The sequence below is a fragment of the Phyllobates terribilis genome, unplaced genomic scaffold (assembly GCF_046119375.1).
Source record: "Phyllobates terribilis strain yellow unplaced genomic scaffold, ASM4611937v1 Scaffold_19__1_contigs__length_20705806, whole genome shotgun sequence".
Classification (NCBI taxonomy): Eukaryota; Metazoa; Chordata; class Amphibia; order Anura; family Dendrobatidae; genus Phyllobates; species Phyllobates terribilis.
The window spans coordinates 7,259,302-7,283,340 of NW_027362779.1; positions in this window are offsets into that span (position 1 = coordinate 7,259,302).

The window sequence follows — 24,039 nt, forward strand, 5'->3', positions numbered from 1 at the left end:
TGCTCTTGTCCTCCTCCTTCTCTTCATCCTTCACCACCATATCACCAGGGTGACCGTGGTCCGTGATGCAACACCCACATAATTTTTTTAAAGGGTGTTTATGATGCCCGTAAAAAAAATTTTTTATACAGTATGTTCATGTATACCCCCCAGGGGTAAATGTTTGTCAGCCCATACACTTAGTGCATGGGCATTACAAGTATAGGAGGCCCGCTGCTTTCTAATGGGAACATTTTTTATGAGGCCCTCCTCCACGTCTCTTCCAAGGGGCATTGAAGTGCCTCCAAATTTTTGGCAGCTCTTGCATTCACTGCATAGGCCAACACTATGGGAGACTCTCTCCTTTCTAATGGGAAATTGTCATTACTGTGGCCCTGCTCTGTGTGTCTTTAAATTCTTAGTGGGGTTTTTCCTAAAATTGGTCAGCCGTTGGACTCACTGCATACCTTATAACTGTATAGCAGACCCTCTCCTTTCTAATGGGAACATGTCGTACCTTGTTACTGTGGCCCTGCTCCGTGTGTCTTTAAAATTTTAGTGGGGTTTTTCCTAAAACTGGTCAGCCGTTGGACTCACTGCATACCCTATAACTGTATAGCAAACCCTCTCCTTTCTAATGGGATCATGTCGTACCTTGTTACTGTGGCCCTGCTCTGTGTGTCTTTAAATTCTTAGTGGGGTTTTTCCTAAAATTGGTCAGCCGTTGGACTCACTGCATACCCTACAACTTTATAGCAGACCCTCTCCTTTCTAATGGGAACATTTCGTACCTTGTTACTGTGGCCCTGCTCTGTGTGTCTTTAAATTCTTTGTGGGGTATTTCTTAAAATTTTTCAGCCGTTGGACTCACTGCATACCCTATAACTGTATAGCAGACCCTCTCCTTTCTAATGGGAGCATGTCGTACCTTGTTACTGTGGCCCTGCTCTGTGTGTCTTTAAATTCTTAGTGGGCTTTTTCCTAAAATTGGTCAGCCCTTGCAGTCACAGCATGGGCATTACCACTATAGGAGACCTGCACCTTTATAATGGGAACATTTTTTTACTGAGACCCTCCTCTATGTCTCTTCAAAGGGGTATTGGGTTGTGTCCAAATTTTTGGCAGCCCTTTCAGTCACTGGATACGCAATAACAGTATAGGAGACCCACTTGTTAATAATGGGAACAACAAAGCATAACCGGCTGATGGCTGTCTAACAATAGCTAGGGCAGACTGCTGACCTTTTAAGAATAGTGAGGGCCATCTGATGTCCCTATAAAAATAGGCTTTATGACTTTCAGAGTCCCTCCATCATAAATAAAACAGGATGTGTCTGATGATGTGTCACACACCACATTGCCAGATAAGGTTGTAAAATGTTAAAATGACATTTCCCAGTGAATGCATTTGTCTTAAAAAATAACGTAAACAAAACAATAGGATATTTCTTTAGTATAAAAAGCAGCGTCACCAATTTAACCTCAATGTAATCACATTGTTCAGCTCCTGCACCTCCTCCTCCATCTCCGAAATGACCACATCAGTCACAAGCTGACAGCACTGCAGCACTGCCTTGGCCAAACGGCAACAGGCTGTGCTGAAGATAACATGCTTAATGCTTAGGTGACAAACCGCCCAGCTCTGCAGAGTTGTTGAAAGCTGTAACACAGCAGCCTGATCTGTGGCTCTCACCGCTGAACATACAGCCAGGCATGGTCGTGTGTGACAATGGGCGGAATCTGGTGACGGAGAACTGACAGCCGGGGTAGATACGGTTTCCCTCTATGCCAGTCCTTTCACCGAGCTAAAGAATATGGCTGTGGTGAAATACAACTCCCACTGATAAGCTGTTTCAGATTGAAAAACATTGCGCCCACCAGAGGATTTGATTCTGACCTTTCTCACCTGCTCAAGAGCCCCATAGCAGCTGCAAAGTTAGCGCTATCATGAACTCTCCTGAGGTAGAAGCCAAGGCACACCAGAGGATTCTCTGCTGGGACCGTCCAACCCTGCCGAAAAGCAGTCCTAAGAAAAGTGTGTGGGAAGGTTCCCGGACACTCTATGGCTGCTTTTTTACTGAGGAGGAAACACACGCAAACACGGGGAGAACATACAAAGTCCTTGCAGATGTTGACCTTGCTGGGATTTGAACCCAGGATCCCAGCGCTACAAGTCTTCAGTGCTAACCACTGATCCAATGCTGCCATTCACCCTCTAATATCTAACAGGCTGGAGAAACTTGCACCTACTGCCACGCTATCTTTAGCTCCTTTGTGAGAAAATGTATTTGGGCAGCCACTCAGTCTACCAAATAAAATTCCTGAGAAGGAAATTGGGGAAGGCTTCGCTACTGGTACTGGGGCAGTGCTAATACCATGGCGTCGTACCATAGTTTACTGGAAATATTCCAGGCTGGTAGGAGGCAAGCAAATTCCCACAGAAAAGTACCAGCAGTAATATTCAGGCCACATTTCAAGTGCAAGCAGCTTTAGAGGACTTCCTGGGAGAAATGACACGCAGGGTAGATACGGTTTCCCTCTATGCCAGTCTTTTCACTGAGCTAAATACAACTCTCAGCAAAAAAAGTTGTGGACTGGCTCCATACCGTCCCTGGCCACATTCACCTGTCCACGTGTTTATGGTTAGGCGGTCCTTCCACTGGGGAGGGCATGGGTAATGTTGTGGGACCCATGCTTGTGGAAGGCGGAGATGATACAGGGAAAAATAATGGCGGCTGGGGACCGAGTATGGATACCCAGTCGCCACCGCCATAAGATTGTGGACAGCTTCCGCCTCCATGAGCTTAAAAACCCATATTTCAAGTGCAAGCAGCTGCCCACAAATCTGGCAGTTTAGTGTTGCGACCTGTGGGTGGGTGGGTGGCTGGCTGCATACTTGCACTTACATTCCAAGTAACAGAAAACTAAGCAGATGGTGGCCTCTATCATCATCATGGCCTCACCTCGGCACTATGAACTCTCCTGAAGGAGAAGCCAGGGCCCGCCGGAGGAGTCTCCGGTTCTCTGGTGGGCCCGTCCAACCCTGCCGAAAAGCAGCCCTGGATACGCAATAACAGTATAGGAGACCCACTTGTTAATAATGGGAACAACAAAGCATAGCCGGCTGATGGCTCTCTAACAATAGCTAGGGCAGACTGCTGGCCTTTTAAGAATAGTAAGGGCCATCTGATGTCCCTATAAAAATAGGCTTTATGACTTTCAGAGTCCCTCCATCATAAATAAAACAGAATGTGTCTGATGATGTGTCACACACCACATTGCCAGATAAGGTTGTAAAATGTTAAAATGACATTTCCCGGTGAACGCATTTGTCTTAAAAAATAACGTAAACAAAACAATAGGATATTTCTTTAGTATAAAAAGCAATTTAACCTCAATGTAATCACATTGTTCAGCTCATGCACCTCCTCCTCCATCTCCGAAATGACCACATCAGTCACAAGCTGACAGAACTGCAGCACTGCCTTGGCCAAGCGGCAACAGGCTGTGCTGAAGATAACATGCTTAATGCTTAGGTGACAAACCGCCCAGCGCTGCAGAGTTGTTGAAAGCTGTAACACAGCAGCCTGATCTGTGGCTCTCACCGCTGAACATACAGCCAGGCATGGTCGTGTGTGACAATGGGCGGAATCTGGTGACGGAGAACTGACAGCCGGGGTAGATACGGTTTCCCTCTCTGGTGGGCCCGTCCAACCCTGCCGAAAAGCAGCCGTGGCTAATAAAAGTGTGGGGGAAGGTTTCCGGACACTCTGTGGCTGCTTTTTTAATGTTGATCGGCCATGCTTATGCATGTTATTTCTCAAAACGCATTACAGATCAGGCCATTGTCCAACTCTGTATTCAAGAAATTAAATGCGCAAAGAAAGATGTGTGTGTGTCAAAGCACCACCGACAAGTGCAAGTTGATGTTGGACGGGCTGCCATTGCTTCTGCAACAAGCTCAATTACAGGACTTCCTGGGAGAAATGACACCCAGGGTAGATACGGTTTCCCTCTATGCCAGTCCTTTCACCGAGCTAAATACAACTGTCAGCAAAAAAAAGTTGCGGACTGGCTCCGTACCGTCCCTGGCCACATTCAACTGTCCACATGTGTTTGGTTAGGCGGTCGTTCCCAGTAAGTGCACTGGGGGGGCACGGGTAATGTTGTGGGACCCGTGCTTGTGGAAGGCAGAGGCGATACTGGGAAATATATTGGCGGCTGGGGACCGAGTATGGACACCCAGCCGCCGCCGGCATGAGGTTATGAAAAACTTCCGCCTCCACGAGCCTAAAAGGCTACATTTCAAGTGCAAGCAGCTGTCAAAAATTTGGCAGTATAGTATTGCAGCCTGTGGGTGGGTAGGTGGGTGGCTACCTGCATACTTGCGCTTGCATTCCAAGGAATGGAGAAGGGACAAGTGAACGCTGCAGTGGGACAAGGACGTGGACGGTGATTGTTGCAAGTCAGCAACGACAGGTGCATGGCGGGAGGCATCTTCGCATGCGCCAAGCATCTCTTATGATGGGCACACTTTTAGGCAGTGACCTGGGAGTCAGAGATGCTTCCAGAGGTCTTCCCCATGCTGTTCCCATGTCTTTTCAGCACTGTATGCATGTGTCTGATGACGTGTCACACACCACATGGCCAGATAATGTTGTAAAATGTTAAAATGACATTACCAGGTGAATGCATTTGTGTTGGTTAAAAGCAATGCAAAAGTGTAAAAACGCATCAAAAACGCTACGTGTGAACATAGCCCAAGGTGTGGAGGAGCATTTTTGTTTTTGGTTATTTATTTTGCCTTATATACAAGTCATTACCCTGGAAAGGATGTTCCTTAACATATTTCCCAGGAAAAAAATTTTGGTTTCGTTTTTGTAAGTTTTATTGTGAGTCTGTAAAAGTGGCGTAATACCTCTGACCACGTTGTTGACAGCAGTGATCTGGGAGTCATAGATGCTTCCAGGGGTCTTCCCCATGCTGTTACCATGTCATTTGAGCATTATTCCCATCGATTTGGGCAATTTTTAGGCCCTCTGTAGACCGCCGGGGGGAACCGCCTGAAAAATGCTCGAGTTTCCCATAGACTTACAATGGGCTCGTTACTCTGGTCGAGCACCCGAGTATTCCAATGTGCTCGACCCGAGCATCGAGCACCCGAGCATTTTAGTGCTCGCTCATCACCATTAATGACGTAAATGATTGATCACTTGGGTCACTTATCATTAATTCTTCAATAGCTGTCACAGTTGTTAATAGTAAACTCTCCAACCAATGAGGTAAATGTTATTTGGTAAAAAAAAGACACGCGAGGAATAAATATACACAATATTTCCCATAATATGACTATTATATCTTTGGGGAATGTTCACAAGTGGCATTTTTTTCAGGGTTATTTTTCTGCTGCTAAAACATTGCGTTTTACAGTACCAGCTTAGTGAATGAGATTTCTAAAGTCTCATTCACATGCTGCGTTTTTTTCCTTTTTTTATTTTAAATTTGCAGGATGTTAATTCTTTCAGGGGTTTTGCAGCATTTTTCACCCATTCAAATGAATGAAAAAAAAACAACACAAGTATAAACACTGCAAAAACACAGCAAATAAGTGTGGATTGTATGCAGTGTTTTTCCTGAGTACAACCTGGTTTTTGGTGTGGAAAAAAATGCTGCAAAAACGCAACGTGTGAACATTCCCTTATCCTGGTTGTGTTGTATTTGGAAATAAAAGAGGACGGCCAAAAAAGCATATTGCTAGGCAGCATGTATGTGTGTAGAGCCACTCCTTGAAGATTCCATCACAAGATTCCATGATGACATCACAGGTCATGGTCGGGCATTATGACATCACAGCTCACAGTCACTATATATACAATGTACACAGGGTCGCGGCTGCCTTTGTTGGCTTCATAGTGACTGAGCGCACTTGCAGTTTCTCGCTATTCTATAGTGACTGATTGCATTTGCAGTTTCTCGCTATCCCATAGTGACTGAGCGCACTTGCAGTTTCTCGCTATTATATATAGTGACTGATCGCACTTGCAGCTTCTATGGCTGAATTACTTTTGGACAATCTTCAAGTAGAAGCTCTATGGGAGATTCTTACCACCAATTGCCCTGAGATTGTGCTTCTACCACCCAATGGCGTCCTCAGCTTCACTCACCGGCTGGTGGTGGAGCTTGTAAGGGACTGCCTGACCAAATACCACCGAGGTCATCTCACCTCAGAGTATCTGACGGATTTACCTCAGAACATCAGGACATTACTACAGCAGGTAAGTGGCGGACGCTCCGCATAAAACTTCTCAATAATGGATAATAATGGTGGGATAGAAGCAGGGGCTGATTAAGAGTAGCCAGGGCCCTGGGCAGTTTAGGAGGTGTGGGGCCACAGCACCCGATGTATCACATGACATGTCACAAGATTGCCTTTGATAGATCATGTGATAAGTCACGTGATTAACATGCAGGTGCTCAAGTGCACTACACATAACAGAGCACTATGCATAATAGAGCAGGGGTGGGAAAGTAATATTACTGAGGGGCCAAATGAGAAATGTGACTGTTGTGTAGGCCGAATCAATAGGCTGAAATTAATTCTGCTCAATATTAACATATTAATTATATTTTATATTATTAACTGTATCACTTATTATTGAGCAGAATTAAGTGTGCTGGCATCCCCCTACATACAGTAAGAGCCCACACACATACCCTATATACAGTAAGAGCCCACACACAGCACCCTTTATACAGTAAGAGCCCATACATAGCACCAATGTACAGTATGAGCTCACACACAGAATCCTATTTAGAGTATGAGCCCTCACATAGCTCACTATATACAGCCTAGCTCTCACATAGCCCTCTATATACAGCATGAGCCCTCACATAGCCCGCTATAAATAGCTGAGCCCTCACATAGCCCCCAATATACAGCATGAGCCCCCACACACTTTAAATATTGCTTGGCAGCATGTATTTGTGCAGAGCCGCCGCTATAAGATTCCATCACAAGATTCCATGATGACATCATTAGTGATGGTCGGCCATTATGACATCAGAGCTCACAGTCACTGTGTACAATCTACACAGGGTCATGGCTGCCGTTGTTGGCTCCATAGTGACTGAGCACTTGCAGTTTCTCGCTATGGAACATTAGGACATTCCACAGCAGGTAAATGGTGGACGCTCCGCACAAATCTTCTCCACAATAATGGATAATAACGGTGGGATAGAAGCTTCTTCTTTCTTCCAATATAAAACAGGACAAGACCCCAGATATGTAGTCAATGTATCTGCAGAGAGGAGCAGATGTCAGATACAATGGCCGCCTTCATTGTGATCTTTCTCATCTCGAGATTTTTCATTTGTGTTTCTTTTCTTCTTTTTAGGCTGAAAAAAGATCTCAATATGGAGATTTGTCTTTTGTTAAAGAACTGGCCGAAAAAGTCCTGTGTGTACTGGAAGGTCCGGCCCGCTCATCGGAACGCCCGGTAAGGATCCATCATCTTCTCTATCACACGTCCTTGTTTTCTGATCTTCTCCAGATCACCAGCCAGATATCAGAAGATCTGGTGTTAGATCTTATCGGCCTCCCTGTCAGCCCCTGGCAAGCACAGGAGGTAATATGGCCGCCTGTCTCTGCTGATGGCAGTCTGTATTCTGCTGATGTAGTCACAGCTCAGTGGTGGGAAGTCTGTATTTCCGCCTCTGTCTCCCTCTATTATCCATATTAATGTTTTTGCAATGTTACCTCATCTTAATCCATTTTATCTGAGAAAAGTCCTCATGATGGCGCCTGATCTGTATAGTTACAGTTGGTGTGTCTGTAAATGCGGGTTTAGTCCTTCCTGATTTGTGGATTTGGTCATTTAGTGGAAGGTTCCTCGTGGTAATTCTATATATTCTATCAATCAGGAGACACCAGAAGGCGACACCGAAGATGAGCAAAATGTGACCCCAGAAACCCCTGACCCTAATACGAGTCAGCCGGGACCGAGCAGCGATCTGACTACAGGTGAGCCGATCACACAACCTTCTACAGGAAATATCCGGATATTATAGAGAACAGGGGATCATTTCACATTTACTCTTTCCACTCTCTAATCAAACATACAGAGAGCCAAAATGAAAAACTTGGAAAAAGTCACGAGCCAATCAGTATACTGGGTACCACAAAGTCCTCCATAATGAATAATGGGTCCCACATAGTCCTCCATGCAGAATAATGGGCCCCACATAGTGCTCCATGCAGAATAATGGGCCCCACATAGTCCTCCATACAGAATAATGGGCCCCACATAATCCTCCATACAGAATAATGCCCCACATAGTCCTCCATACAGAATAATGGGCCCCACAAAGTCCTCCAAACAGAATAATCGGCCCCACAAAGTCCTCCATACAGTATAATGGGCCCCACATAGTCCTCCATACAGAATAATGGGCCCCATATAGTCCTCCATACAGAATAATGGGCCCCACATATTCCACCATACAGAATAATAGGCCCCACATAGTCCTCCATACAGAATAATGGCCCCACATAGTCCTCCATACAATATAATGGCCCCACATAGTCCTCCATACAGAATAATGGCCCCACATAGTCCTCCATACAATATAATGGCCCCACATAGTCCTCCATACAGTATAATGGCCCCACATAGCCCTCCATACAGAATAATGGGCCCCACATAGTCCTCCATACAGAATAGTCATTTCTCCATTATATTGCTGTATTATGTCTGTAGGATTAATATCCTCTAATACATTTTATTTCCTCATCATTTTATCGCTATTTTAGAAACAACTGAGCTGTTGGATCCTGACAGTGTAATCTTAGAGATCCCGGAGATCCAAGAACCTGCCGGTGTAAGTATTATAGAGGTAGATGTCTGTGTATCACCAGATCACGGGGTGTAAATGACCCGTCCAGTATTATCCCCCATATAACCAGGGGGCGCCTCTATTATTAGAGGAGATGACACTATTGCATTAGATAATAGCGTTTATATTATAGGGAATCCGTCAGCAGGTTTCTGCTCACCTATCGGATCAGTGACATCAGCTGGGACATAATATAGGGGGAGACGTTTCCGCATCTGGAGATTTTCTCCAGCAACTTCTAGATCTTAATATCATTTCTTCTTCTTCTTCTTTTCTAGGACTTGATGGAATCATTGATCCCGGCGAGAAAGCCGCGTATGAGCGACTACGAAACATCTAAGCTGATCAGCAGCGGATCTTTTGGGTGAGATTTCAGTTAGCATAAGCCACATTTCTCAGGGTTCCCTATGATAATGCTTCATCCTCTGCGCTCTGCCATTCAGTGTTATCATAGGGACATGATCTGAGGTGAAAGGTGATAATGTGACCTGGGTGAGGGTCCGGCAGATGTGGCATTGTGCAGACTTCCCATAGGTGATAATGTGACCTGGGTGAGGGTCCGGCAGACGTGGCATTGTGCAGACTTCCCATAGGTGATAATGTGACCTAGGTGAGGGTATGGCAGGCGTAGCATTGTGCAGACATCCATAGGTGACAATGTGACCTGGGTGAGGGTGTGGAAGATGTGGCATTTTGCAGACCTCCCACAGGTGATAATGTGACCTGGGTGAGGGTCTGGCAGACTTGGCATTGTGCAGACCTCCAACAGGTGATAATGTGACCTGAGTGAGTGTCCGGCAGACGTGGCATTGTGCAGACTTCCCACAGGTAATAATGTGACCTGGGTGAGGGTCTGGCAGACGTGGCATTGTGCAGACTTCCCATAGGTGATAATGTGACCTGGGTGAGGGTCTGGCAGACGTGGTATTGTGTAGACCCTCCCATAGATGATCTATGTAGTATTATTTAATGTATTTCTAGATGTGGATTTCTAGTAATGGTCGGACTTCTGGTATTAAACATTAGTACAGAAGATCATATAATGACTTCTATAGAAGGACTGTTAATAAGGATTCACTATAAACCATGGTTTCTTCTTCTCTCCAGGTCCGTCCACTTAGTTCACCATAAAGACTCACAGAAGATCTTCGCTATGAAGAAAATTTCCAAGCGGGACCTGGATATTCCAAAACATGTGGAAGGGGCCTATCTGGAGAGGGACATCCTGACATTCGCTGACTGTCCCTTTGTGGCCTCCATGCTCTGCTCCTTCCCTACTAGATCTCACCTGTGTATGGTCATGGAGTATGTAGGAGGTAGGACATGTACATGTATTATATTCAGCCCATGTCTGCTGACATCTTATCAGCGCTCATATCATTAGGACTTGTCCCCGTGGACGGTTACATCCCCGCACAGCATTTACTATAGATATTATGGAAAGTCATTGATGTGTGTGATCTCCCTGTATGTCCGCACTGAGCACGTCAGTATCGCCAGCTGTAGACGAGATGAGACATCACTTTATTAGTGACATGGACGACATCTCACCATGACCTCAGACTAATATTCTGTGCTCTATACATTATATCTGTATATATTCTCTCCTGCCCCAATGTCTCCGCTCACTTCTCATGATCCATCGTGGTGATCTGCTGTATAAACCCCTCACCGCTCAAATTTCCTTTCTTCTATAGGTGGAGACTGTGGGACCCTCCTAAGCACCAGGGGTCCTTTATCTGTCCCCTTGGCCCGCCTGTATTTTGCAGAAGCGATACTTGCTGTGGAATACCTGCACAGCTATGGTGTGTTGCATAGAGACCTGAAACCAGAGAAGTAAGTGCCCCCTGTAGTATAATAAAGGGGGAAGTTATTTATTACCACACAGCCTGTGAGACTAAAACCATCTTCTCTTTCACAGCCTCCTGATTACACCGGCTGGACACATTAAAGTCGCCGATTTTGGGATTTCAAAAGTTGGTGTCATGATACCAGAAACCAACACCCACAGGGAATCATTGGAGGACATCGCCAGAGAGTTCCAGGACCATGAGGTTGGCATCACTTACAGGATCTTAGCTTGTTCTTTACAAATCTCATCACACTATTGTCTCTTCTCTACGTTCTTCATTTCTAGAGAACTTTTCCACTGATATTTTATCTTCTGTCATTGGCTTTTTATGTAGAGAACTTGTCATAATAATCATTTCATCGATTCTTATCTTTATCTTCTGTTGGTTTCCAGGACTGTGGCACCCCGCTCTACATGGCCCCAGAAATCATCCTGAAGAAAGGCTATGGAAGACCTGCGGACTGGTGGTCAATGGGGATCATCCTGCATGAGTTTCTGGTGGGATATGTACCATTTCATGGGGATTCTCTATCTGAGCTCTATAAAAATATTGTCACTGGTAAGTAGAATAATCCGATCATTGCTTTGACTGGTTACATGAATTTAGTTATTTCCTCTACTTTATCTTACAGTCCAAAACAGAGGTTTTATTTTCTGTAATTTTCTATATAACAGGAGACATAATTTGGGATTGGGATCGCTCTCCTCCCCCCGATGCTCAGGACCTCATTAATGACCTGCTCAGAACAAATCCTGCACAAAGACTTGGGACAGGTAACTGATATACTGTATTAGTATTAATATTCACTTTTTACAACGAGGACTCATCGCTCCTGTCCATGAGGATCAGCACTCCTCTATCTGCTTGCCTATTTCTAGTTCTCCATAATATAACTTTTAGTTTGTTTCGTTCACTTTTGTCATTACTTCAGATATACTGTTCAGATATGGAGCAGCCTCTAGCAATGTCCGCATCACTTTTGTTTTTCTTTTTCCAGGAGGAGCATTTGAGATCAAGAGTTATCCATTCCTGAGTGACTTAGAATTTGAAAACCTTCTAAGTCAGAAGCCGGAGTACATTCCTCGGCTTGTGTCAGATATGGACACCAGCTTATTTATCAGTAAGTAGAAGACATCATCTAGACTAAGCGGCTGTTTGTCTCATCTTCCATAATATGTGACAATCGGTTCCCATTAATAGTAGTGATAAATGGTGACTGTGTTATACTGACAACCACTAATAACACTTCATTACCTATGTATTGTAGATCACGCTGATACAGACAAGCCTATTGTCTCAGAGGAGGAGGACACAAGTGAGGATAATGAGAGCCTTTTCTTCCAAAATTTTACAACATCCTCTAAAAGGCTTTCTAAAGTAAGTGATCAATAAATCCAGAATACATAAAAAGACCTCTAAAAGTAAAAAATAGAATTTCATATCTTATTTTTGTCCTTATTTAGCTCTGTACCACCGTTATCAAGTCCCCTCCAGAGTGTACCCCGGCATCCAGCAGAAACATCTCAGAAATGTGAGTAGATTGTGGAGTCATTACTGGGAGCTCCAGACTAATATATGTGCACAACACCAAATATAGGACATAAATACCATCATATCGAATGCAGCATCCACTGCCACATGATCAGCGGTCATTGCGCTTTTGGCTTCAGAATTCGCTGGAGATAACAGCCCATAATTGCTGCCGGTCAGGCATTGGTAGTATTGCCCACATTGTGGGACAGATGTAGTATTACATGCTGGCCATTATTGGTAGTTGTTTTCCGCTCTGCTCCATAGAAGGTAGTTTTGAGCAGGAGACCTTCCCCACTATGACTTTCATATGTCCTATTAGGCCTTATAGTCAGGGTTCTTCTAGTGAGACAATCCCTTTTATACTGAATTTACTTGTGATTTACACGTTTTTCTTCTTCCTAACAGGCAGAAAGGATCTTCTCCTGAATCTGCTAGAGACGATGCTATAACCAGCTTGCCGTCCTCGTCCCCATTGTCAGGTATGTACATGTCTATAGCACAAACAATGTGAATGTTGTCATCAACGGTGAAATATTTCCACATGGTTTTTCTGTAATAGGTCTCCTATGTTATCTATGTTCCATGGATCCCAATTACTTTGCCCATGGGCCCATACTGTGTCTCCATTTCTGTAACTTTGTACAGTATTATCATGGATTCTGTGATACATTGTTGCATCCAGTAACCTCCGCCATCATAATGAGACATCGTCTCCTATAGTAGAATATCGCTCATTAGGGATGCACCACATGGCGGCACACAGGGCGTTCACTGCTCCATATTAGTGACACATCTAATGCCCCTCATATTAGGTCATGTCCGGTATATAGGACTTATTCTGCCCTATTGTGTAATACCAGATTATCAGGACTATAGGGGACAGGACTAGAACAATCTATGTACTATATACAGGAGCGATACAAAGCAGATCCCATAACAATATGTCTTTAGTGAGTTGTTGTTTTTTCTTTTTTCTGATCAGAATTTCCAGCTGATGACGAAAAATCAGAAAATGGGAAAAAGGGGAAAAAGAGACGAGGTAAGTGTGAGAGTCATCTCCATGTTGTGTGATGTCGTCAGTGAGAATAATTCATGTGGAGCAGATGTCATCTGTCGGAGATGGGATTGTCACATGTATGATGGCTGACGATGATCCCTGACCTCTGTGTGATGAGATTCCTCTGCCGTCCGGCCACAGTGACCGCACAGTAGTATCATGTCATATGGAGTCCCATCACTTACACTATATTTCCTTCTCTTCTCATAGGTTCCATCTTCCGCCGGATCCTATCATCCTGCCGGCGTGGATTATCCAGGGCTGCTCGCGTATTTGCGTGTTGTCACCGTTCCCCTAGAGACATCTAAAAGACGGTAAACCTCCGCATCCAGCTCCCTGAAGTCCAGCAGATCCACCATCACTGCTGGAGCTGTACAGAAGGACCTTCACCATCTACCGGTGGCCTTCTGACTGTTACATCTCTGCCCGGACAATCTCAGTATCACCTCTGTCACCAGGCTCCGCGGTATTCATACTGCTCGCAGACGTGGCGGTTACTGATCACCTGGTATCTGACCCCGGCTGTTTTCCTGATTATAAGTTTGCCTACTGATTCTGTTCCTGGTTTTGTCCCTCCCTTCTATCCTATTATTAATAAAAAAAAAATACAATTATTATTACTGAGATCTTGGTTCATCCATCAAACTTTACTCTGCATTTTGTTAACTGATAAAAATAATTTATTAACACTTCTGCTTTTAAAAGGATATATACAGTATGCTTATAATATATATACAGTATGCTGATTATATATACATGGTGACAAAGTCACTGGCAAAGTGCTGGAGGGGAGGTATGTTTCACTGAGGCTGTTAGCTTCAGTGATTTGAAACCCATAAGTTTTACACCAGCACACTATGTGTTGATAGGGATTAATCGGCCATTTTAAGGGCTGGGTTTTTGTGAACGACCATAGAACGGGTTGGGAGGTCATTCATCATATCTCCACCCCTGGGTGAGGACTAGGATATATATAGACGGCCTTCTAAGGCATTCAGTGTTCAGTAGGGCTGTAGAGAGGAACTCCAGCGCCTTGTGTCCTGAGAAGGAAAAGCTGAACTAGTGGATGGTTGTTCTCCTGAGCGGGCAGATCCCCACAGCAACACGGCTGTATGTTATGTTTTGTTTTTCCTTAGGTCAGAAAGCACGTATTTATTTTTGCTAACTCTTCACTGGCTTATGCAGCATCTTCAAATAAACCAGTGAGAGACTTAAGGAGACAGCGCTCCGGTGGCTACTTCTGTGTGCAACTGAGTGGGCCGATCTACCATAGTATATATAAGGCGGCATGCGTGTCTCTGTCTGAAGCTTCGATAGACTGCGCATGTGTGATGCGCAGCCTGGCTCCAGAGAGAAGCACGCATCCAGCCGTTACAGGTAAGAGGAGGTGTATGGCGCCGGAGATCGCGGGATGCGTAGACACTGAACGCATACCGCGATCTCCGGCGCCATACTTACATACTTACCTGACCGGGAGGAGCGTTGTCGCGGCGCCTCTCTTCGCTGGAGACCGGGGGCGGAGTGAAGGCGTCAGATCGACGCATGCGCATTGCGCTATCCGGCGCCATTTTACTGAAGACACATTTACAGTGTGTCTTCAGAAAAATGGCGCCGGACAGCGCGGTGCTCCAGCACCGCACTTCTCCCTCGGCCTCTGGCAGAAGAGGACGCAGCAGTGCTGGAGTACAGAGAAGAAAGGTGAGTATAACTGTTTTTTTGTGTGTATGTGTGTACAGTGTGAAAGGGGTGCCACGCATACCGGGATTGGGGATGAGGGGTGCCACGCATACCGGGATTGGGGATGAGGGGTGCCATGCATACCGGGATTGGGGATGAGGGGTGCCACGCATACCGGGATTGGGGATGAGGGGTGCCACACATACAAGGATTGGGGATGAGGGGTGCCACTCATGCCGGGATTGGGGATGAGGGGTGCCACGCATGCCGGGATTGGGGATGAGGGATGGAGTGCCATGCATATCCCGGGATGAGGGATGGAGTACCATGCATACCAGGATGAGGGATACCATACACACCAGGATAGTGATGAGGGGTACCATACATACCAGGATAGGGATGAGGGGTGCCACGCATACCAGGATAGGGATGAGGGGTGCCACGTATACCAGGATTGGGGATGAGGGGTGCCACGCATACCAGGATAGGGCGTGAGGGGTGCCACGCATACCAGGATTGGGGGTGAGGGGTGCCACGCATACCAGGATTGGGGGTGAGGGGTGTCAAGCATACCAGGATTGGGGGTGAGGGGTACCACGCATACCAGGATTGGATGGTGGGGACAGGATGGGGACAGCACAAATACAAGGAGGGGGGCAGCACATACCAGCATGGGAGACCATATACCAATAAAAATGCTGTCCACCCGGGCGTAGAACGGGTTCAATAGCTAGTAGTATATATATACTGAATGCATATACCGTATTTTTCGGACTATAAGACGCACCGGACCATAAGACGTACCTAGGTTTTAGAGTAGGTAAATAGAAAAAAAATGTAAGCAAAAAATGTGGTCATTATGCCCTGTTAAGGGGGAGGGGGTCTGCTGCTTACACTGTTATAGGGGTAATGTCCCCCAATTCTGTTAATATCCCCCATCCTGGTATATTTATATATACACTGCTCAAAAAAATTAAGGGAACAATCAAATAACCCATCCTAGATCTGAATGAATGAAATATTCTCATTGAATACTTTGTTCTGTACAAAGTTGAATGTGCTGACAACAAAATCACACAAAAATCATCAATGGAAATCACATTTATTAACCAATGGAGGCCTGGATTTGGAGTCACCCCCAAAATTAAAGTGGAAAAACACACTACAGGCTGATCCAACTTTGATGTAATATCCTTAAAAAAAGTCAAAATGAGTCTCAGTATTGTGTGTGGCCTCCACGTGCCTGTATGACCTCCCTACAACGCCTGGGCATGCTCCTGATGAGGCTGAGTATTGTGTGTGGCCTCCACGTGCCTGTATGACCTCCCTACAACGCCTGGGCATGCTCCTGATGAGGTTGCGGATGGTCTCCTGTGGGATCTCCTGCCAGACCTGGACTAAAGCATCCGCCAACTCCTGGACAGTCTGTGGTGCAACGTGACATTGGTGCATGGAGCAAGACATGTCAAATGAGCAATAAAAGAGAAGAAATCCGGCACCACCTCTGCTTTAAATACACCTCTCATTCAATGAAATGAAACTCCCGGATACATGGTGGTGCATATCCAAGTAAACAGTCTAGTAATGCAGAAGCAAAAATAAAGGTAGCACTCAACAAAAGTTCCGAAGATGTCCTTTATTAGTACTAACAGTACATGTTGTCTGACGGCATAGGATGGAGACCCCTAAGGGTGTGCGGGGGAGTGAGGGAGAGGACGATGGCCGTTTCGCTCCCTTCCGGAGCTTGAACGGGTCCCAGGGAGCAAGACATGATGTCCCAGATGTGCTCAATCGGATTCAGGTCTGGGGAACGGGCGGGCCAGTCCATAACTTCAATGCCTTCATCTTGCAGGAACTGCTGACACACTCCAGCCACATGAGGTCTGGCATTGTCCTGCATTAGGAGGAACCCAGGGCCAACCGCACCAGCATATGGTCTCACAAGGGGTCTGAGGATCTCATCTCAGTACTTAATGGCAGTCAGGCTACCTCTGGCGAGCACATGGAGGGCTGTGCGGCCCTCCAAAGAAATGCCACCCCACACCATTACTCACCCACTGCCAAACCGGTCATGCTGAAGGATGTTGCAGGCAGCAGATCGTTCTCCACGGTGTCTCCAGACTCTGTCACGTCTGTCACATGTGCTCAGTGTGAACCTGCTTCCATCTGTGAAGAGCACAGGGCGCCAGTTGCCACTTTGCCAATCCTGGTGTTCTGTGGCAAATGCCAAGCGTCCTGCACGGTGTTGGGCTGTGAGTACAACCCCCATCTGTGGACGTCGGGCCCTCATACCACCCTTATGGAGTTGGTTTCTAACCGTTTTTGCAGACATATCTACATTTGTGGTCAGCTGGAGGTCATTTTGTAGGGCTTTGGCAGTGATCCTCCTGTTCCTCCTTGCACAAAGGCGGAGGTAGCGGTCCTGCTGCTGGGTTGTTGCCCTCCTACGGCCCCCTCCACGTCTCCTGGTGTACTGGCCTGTCTCCTGGTAGTGCCTCCAGCCTCTGGACACTACGCTGACAGACACAGCAAACCTTCTTTCCACAGCTCGCATTGATGTGCCATCCTGGAAGAGCTGCACTACCTGAGCAACTTCTGTGGGTTGTAGAGTCCATCTCAAGCTACCACGAGTGTGAAAGCACAACCAACATTCAAAAGTGACCAAAACATCAGTCAGAAAGCATTGGTACTGTGATGTGGTCTGTGCTCCCCACCTGCAGAACCACTCCTTTATTGAGAGTGTTTTGATAATTGCCAATAATTTCCATCTATTGTCTATTCCATTTGCACAACAGCATGTGAAATTGATTGTCAATCAGTGTTGCTTCCTAAGTGGACAGTTTGATTTCACAGAAGTTTGATTTACTTGGAGTTATATTCTGTTGTTTAAGGGTTCCCTTTATTTTTTGAGTAGTGTGTATATATATATATATATATATATATATATATATATATATACACTGTGGCTCTGGGTGGTGGGGGGAACGGCAGTGGCGGAGGAGTGGGGCACTGAAGGCAGCATGGCTGCGGTGGCTGCAGCCTTTACCTGAACGGGATTCGGGCATATGATCTGACGTGGCCATAGACTATAATGGTCCAGACAGAGTGAATGTGCCCTCTGTCGTACAGGGGGACATTAAGTCATAGGGGGCACACCAGGCAGGGACCCGATATTACAGGGTGGCAGGAGGGCGACTATTGCAAACAACATAACTAGAGCTATGGGCCCTTATGTGCAGGGTATTCAGGGGCCCCATTATGCAATGCAGGCGGGATACAGAGTCCCAGCAGAGCTCAACAATGACGGATACAATGTTTTATAATGGAATTGACCTAATAACAAGGCACCAGTGTAATGGTATCAGGGGCCCCGGCAGCCGCCTGTACTCAGCTCCTATATATCAAGTGTAAGGGCCACATAGTAATGGTATCAGGGGCCCCAGCAGCCGCCTGTACTCAGCTCCTATATATCAGGTGTAAGGGCCACATAGTAATGGTATCAGGGGCCCAGGCAGCCGCCTGTACTCAGCTCCTATATATCAGGTGTAAGGGCAACATAGTAATGGTATCAGGGGCCCCGGCAGCCGCCTGTACTCAGCTCCTATATATCAGGTGTAAGGGCCACATAGTAATGGTATCAGGGGCCCCAGCAGCCGCCTGTACTCAGCTCCTATATATCAGGTGTAAAGGCCACATAGTAATGGTATCAGGGGCCCCAGCAGCCGCCTGTATTCAGCCCTTATATATCAGGTGTAAGGGCCACATAGTAATGGTATCAGGGGCCCCAGCAGCCGCCTGTACTCAGCTCCTATATATCAGGTGTAAAGGCCACATAGTAATGGTATCAGGGGCCCCGGCAGCCGCCTGTACTCAGCTCCTATATATCAGGTGTAAGGGCCACATAGTAATGGTATCAGGGGCCCCAGCAGCCGCCTGTACTCAGCTCCTATATATCAGGTGTAAGGGCCACATAGTAATGGTGTCAGGGGCCCCAGCAGCCGCCTGTACTCATCCCTTATATATCAGGGGTAAGGGCCACATAGTAATGGTATCAGGGGCCCCAGCAGCCACCTGTACTCAGCTCCTATATATCAGGTGTAAGGGCCACATAGTAATGGTATCAGGGGCCCCAGCAGCCGCCTGTACTCAGCTCCTATATATCAGGTGTAAGGGCCACATAGTAATGGTATCAGGGGCCCCAGCAGCCGCCTGTACTCAGCTCCTATACAGTGGTGGCCAAAAGTATTGGCACCCCTGCAATTCTGTCAGATAATACTCAGTTTCTTCCTGAAAATGATTGCAATCACAAATTCTTTGGTCTTATTATCTTCATTTAATTTGTCTTCAATGAAAAAACACAAAAATAATTGTCCTAAAGCCAAATTGGATACAATTAGCAATAACTAAATCACACTTGCAGCCAGTTAACATGGATTATGTTATGATCTGCAACATAAACTAAGGAAAGAAAGGGAAAAGCTGTCCCTACAGTAAGACTAAGCTGAATCCCTACGATGTAGCGGGCTGCCTGTTCCTTGTGAACAGACCCGCCTTCGTCCTCGGCTAGTCTGAACAGAGACCTATAGAATAAAGGGAGGGGTCCCTAAAAGAACTAAGGACTGGGACAAAAAATGTAATCCTCCTAACAGAAGTTGTTGCAGAGCAAAAATACAAACTGAACAAAAAGTACTAGAGGTCCAGAGGACCAAGCAAACTAGACAGAGATAGGCACCGAAGCACCTGGCTAGAGAGACAGGCAAAAAACACTGAAGTCCAGCAAAGCCAGAAGGGCGGAGTTGGAATATATAGGCAGCTAGTCACGTGACCGCAAAACACAAGATAGCAAAAACTAACAGGAGGGTTCTAACAGATTAAAGTTGACTCAGCCTCTGTCCTGTGTCCTTGTGTGTACCACATTGAGCATGGAGAAAAGAAAGAAGACAAAAGAACTGTCTGAGGACTTGAGAAACCAAATTGTGAGGAAGCATGAGCAATCTCAAGGCTACAAGTCCATCTCCAAAGACCTGAATGTTCCTGTGTCTTCCGTGCGCAGTGTCATCAAGAAGTGTAAAGCCCATGGCACTGTGGCTAACCTATCTAGATGTGGACGGAAAAGAAAAATTGACAAGAGATTTCAACGCAAGATTGTGTGGATGGTGGATAAAGAACCTCGACTAACATCCAAACAAGTTCAAGCTGCCCTGCAGTCCGAGGGTACAACAGTGTCAACCCGTACTATCCGTCGGCGTCTGAATGAAAAGGGACTGTATGGTAGGATACCCAGGAAGACCCCACTTCTTACCCCGAGACATAAAAAAGCGAGGCTGGAGTTTGCCAAAACTTACCTGAGAAAGCCTAAAACGTTTTGGAAGAATGTTCTCTGGTCAGATGAGACAAAAGTAGAGCTTTTTGGGAAAAAGCATCAACATAGAGTGTACAGGGAAAAAAAGAGGCATTCAAAGAAAAGAACACGGTCCCTACAGTCAAACATGGCGGAGGTTCCCTGATGTTTTGGGGTTGCTTTGCTGCCTCTGGCACTGGACTGCTTGACCGTGTGCATGGCATTATGAAGTCTGAAGACTACCAACAAAGTTTGCAGCATAATGTAGGGCCCAGTGTGAGAAACCTGGGTCTCCCTCAGAGGTCATGGGTCTTCCAGCAGGACAATGACCCAAAACACACTTCCAAAAGCACTATAAAATGGTTTTAGAGAAAGCACTGGAGACTTCTAAGGTGGCCAGCAATGAGTCCAGACCTGAATCCCATAGAACACCTGTGGAGAGATCTCAAAATGGCAGTTTGGAGAAGGCACCCTTCAAATATCAGGGACCTGGAGCAGTTTGCCAAAGAAGAATGGTCTTCAATTCCAGCAGAGCATTGTAAGAAACTCATTGATGGTTACCGGAAGCGGTTGTTCGCAGTTATTTTGGCTAAAGGTTGTGCAACCAAGTATTAGGCTGAGGGTGCCAATACTTTTGTCTGGCCCATTTTTGGAGTTTTGTGTGAAATGATCATTGATTTGATTTTTGTTTCATTCTCTTTTGTGTTTTTTCTTTGCAAGAAAATTAAATGAAGATAATAATTAGTGTTGAGCCACCCCCGTAGTGTTCGAGTTCGGTTCGTCGAACACCCGTGTGTTCGCCGAACTGTTCGTCGAACTGTTCGTCGAACACCTTCGAACACCGTTAAAACCAATGGCAGGCAAACAAAAACACATAGAAACACATAGAACACACCTTCAAAGGTGTCCAAAAGCTGACAAACTGCTCAGAAGACATAACTAACACATGGAAAAGTGACAAGTACATATAGTCATGCGAAAATAAAAGAGGTGGAGGAGTAAAAGGAGGGGGAGACACAGATATAGGCATGTCATGCCCTTCTAAAATCCAAAAAGTGAGAAGCCGACACGGCCAGTCCCCTCCTGCCCGTGCCACCTCCGTGTCGCTGGGTTTGTGCCAGAGCCGCGGTGAACCCTGATGGCCAGCCCCCCTCTCCCAATACTGGTGCCTGTCCGCTGGTGGGTCGAGCGAGCACCCCTGTGGTGGAGGCAGCTCTAAGCTTTTTAATTTAAATTGTCTCTCTAATTTGAATGAATACACTTTAAATCCATTTACAAGGATCTATTGGAGGGCAAGTCTCATGCCAGCAGCCACGTAATTCCAGCTCCAGTAGCGTCCACTAAAGCTGCTGCAGTTAAAAAGCTTTTATAAGGATCGAGCTCGGCTGTCCACCGCAAGGCATCCTACTGCCAGTCCCAGCCCCTATGCCTTGGGGTGCCTCCTGATGCTCTTCACTAAGTATCCCATGGTCCCGAAGCATTTCCTTTGAAAAAATTAAGTGTCTAAACTACAGGTGGTGTAGCTTGCTTAACAGCCGGGATAATCCGCTGACTAGCAGACACTGCTACTAGGCACAAAGTATTTCCTGGGCTAGATGCAGTTAAAAATTTGTAATTAGATACTCTCGTTGGATGCTGAGAAAGCATTCCATAGAGTCTCCTGGCACGCCATTTATGATTCTCTTAAAAAGCTTGGGGTAGGGGTCTAGGGGACCCTTTTATAGCCAAAATCACGGCCCTGTATCACAATACGTCACCTAGGCTGAAGATAAATGGAACTGTAGCACCCTGAGGGCTCGGTTGCTACAGACGTATTGCACCTCACCCAGAGGTGTGATATCTCACTCTCAGGTAAGGATGGAGTGTGGATCAGGACCCGACACCTGCATGCATTACACCACATTGCCGTGGGGCAGGGCGACCAATATGCCCCTGAGATGGGCACGACAGTCCCTGTCCCTGGCTGGAGTGGGGGGAGGGAACACTGAGGAAGGGGAACCCTGTAGTGCAGGAGCAGGGAGGAAGCAGTTCCTGGGTGCATTGAGAAGGGAGTATAAAAGGTGGGCACCATCTTAGTTCAGTACAGAGAAGTCTGAGCAGAAGTGGCAGGGAGCAGGGGCTCTGCATGAGCTCTGCTCCGGAGGCGGGCCTAGTAACAGAGGCCCAGGCCTGGAAGAGGGAGAAGGAAGGAAGAGGAGCGGAGAAGGCTCCAGGAACGAGGAATGAAGGGATCCCAGGGGTGCGGACGGGCGAGTCGCCACCGCACGCCCGAATCCACCTGCGTGGAGGGGTCAGGCCAAAGGGGGAGACCGGTCCCCGAACTAGTGGAGGCAGGAAACGACCCTCAGCTAGAAACCGGAGGCTCTGACATTTTATGTGGCGCAGCCCCTCGCTACACCCGCTAGGAAGGCACCACATAGGGTCAGGGAAACTGGCGCCAAGTTTACCAAGAGGAGGCCCGAGGCAGCCGGACAGAAGTGTTGGTAAGAAAGGCCAGACAAAGGACACACAAAGGGGGTCCTGTGAAGTGCTCCAAAGTTATCTGGGAGTTGTCTGAGCCCCTCACCTGGTGAGCACAGTACGACGTGGGCAGCCGTTACCTGCAGACGTGGTCTGGATAATAAGAACTGTGAGTAAAGGCCCTGAACTGCATCACTGACTCCGTGTCGTTACTGCTGCTGCCCTGCACCATCACCCCCATCCTCCGCATACACTGCCCTGAGGCTATACTCCTCCCGTGGGGAGTTATGCTATGCTCTGCTGCACCCACAACACCAGCCTCAGCGGTCTGCCCTGTAGCGGCGGTTCACTCTGACCGCAATCCACGGGTGGCGTAGTCGTACATTTAAACATCAAAACCACATAAATAGTTCCGCCACTGGTTTGACCGCCCTGAGCCACGGAACCGGGTCGCCGCCACGAAGACTACAACCACCAGCATCCACCAAAAAGGGTCCGGCTCCGGGTGTCTCAAGGCCCAGGGGGTGCGTCAGAACATTTTCAGCACCTTTCACAATCACCAATGGGACAAGGCAGGGATGTCCTCTGTCCCCTCTCTTATACATCCTAGTGACGGAGCACCTGCTCTCATCAATTCGCCATAACCCCAATATTAGGTGGATTGAGGTGGGAGGCACCGAGTACAAGTGCTCTCTATTTGCTGATGATGTCCTAGTATATATCACTCAATCACATATATCCATCCATGCTGTTATGGCTGAAATAGATCACTTTGTTACATGGTCAAATTTTAAAATCAATGCAGCGAAGTCTGAGGCCCTCGATGTCTCCCTCCCCAAATCCATATAGGATTCCATCCAGTCCAACTTTCCCTTTGCCTGGCCCTCACAGGGTATCAAATACTTAGGAATTCCTATTCATAGAGACCTCTCCCATCTATGTTATCTTAATTTTGGGCCCTTTATTGAACAACTCCATACAGACCACGGTTGGCAAGTTAGAACTGTAAGATTCACTACGTGAACCGCTGGTGTTTTGTGGAAAAGCACATGTACACTGCGTTCCAAATTATTATGCAAAAAGTGTTTAGGAGTGATAAGGGAAGAATTTGTTTGTTTGTCAGTTAAACTCATTGATGGTGATGTGTGTCAGGGCTCTTTATATCACTGTAAGCAATTGCAGACACCTGTGCTAATTAGTTTGGCAGGTGTGTCCAATGAAAGGCAAGACTACTTAAGAAGGCTCTCT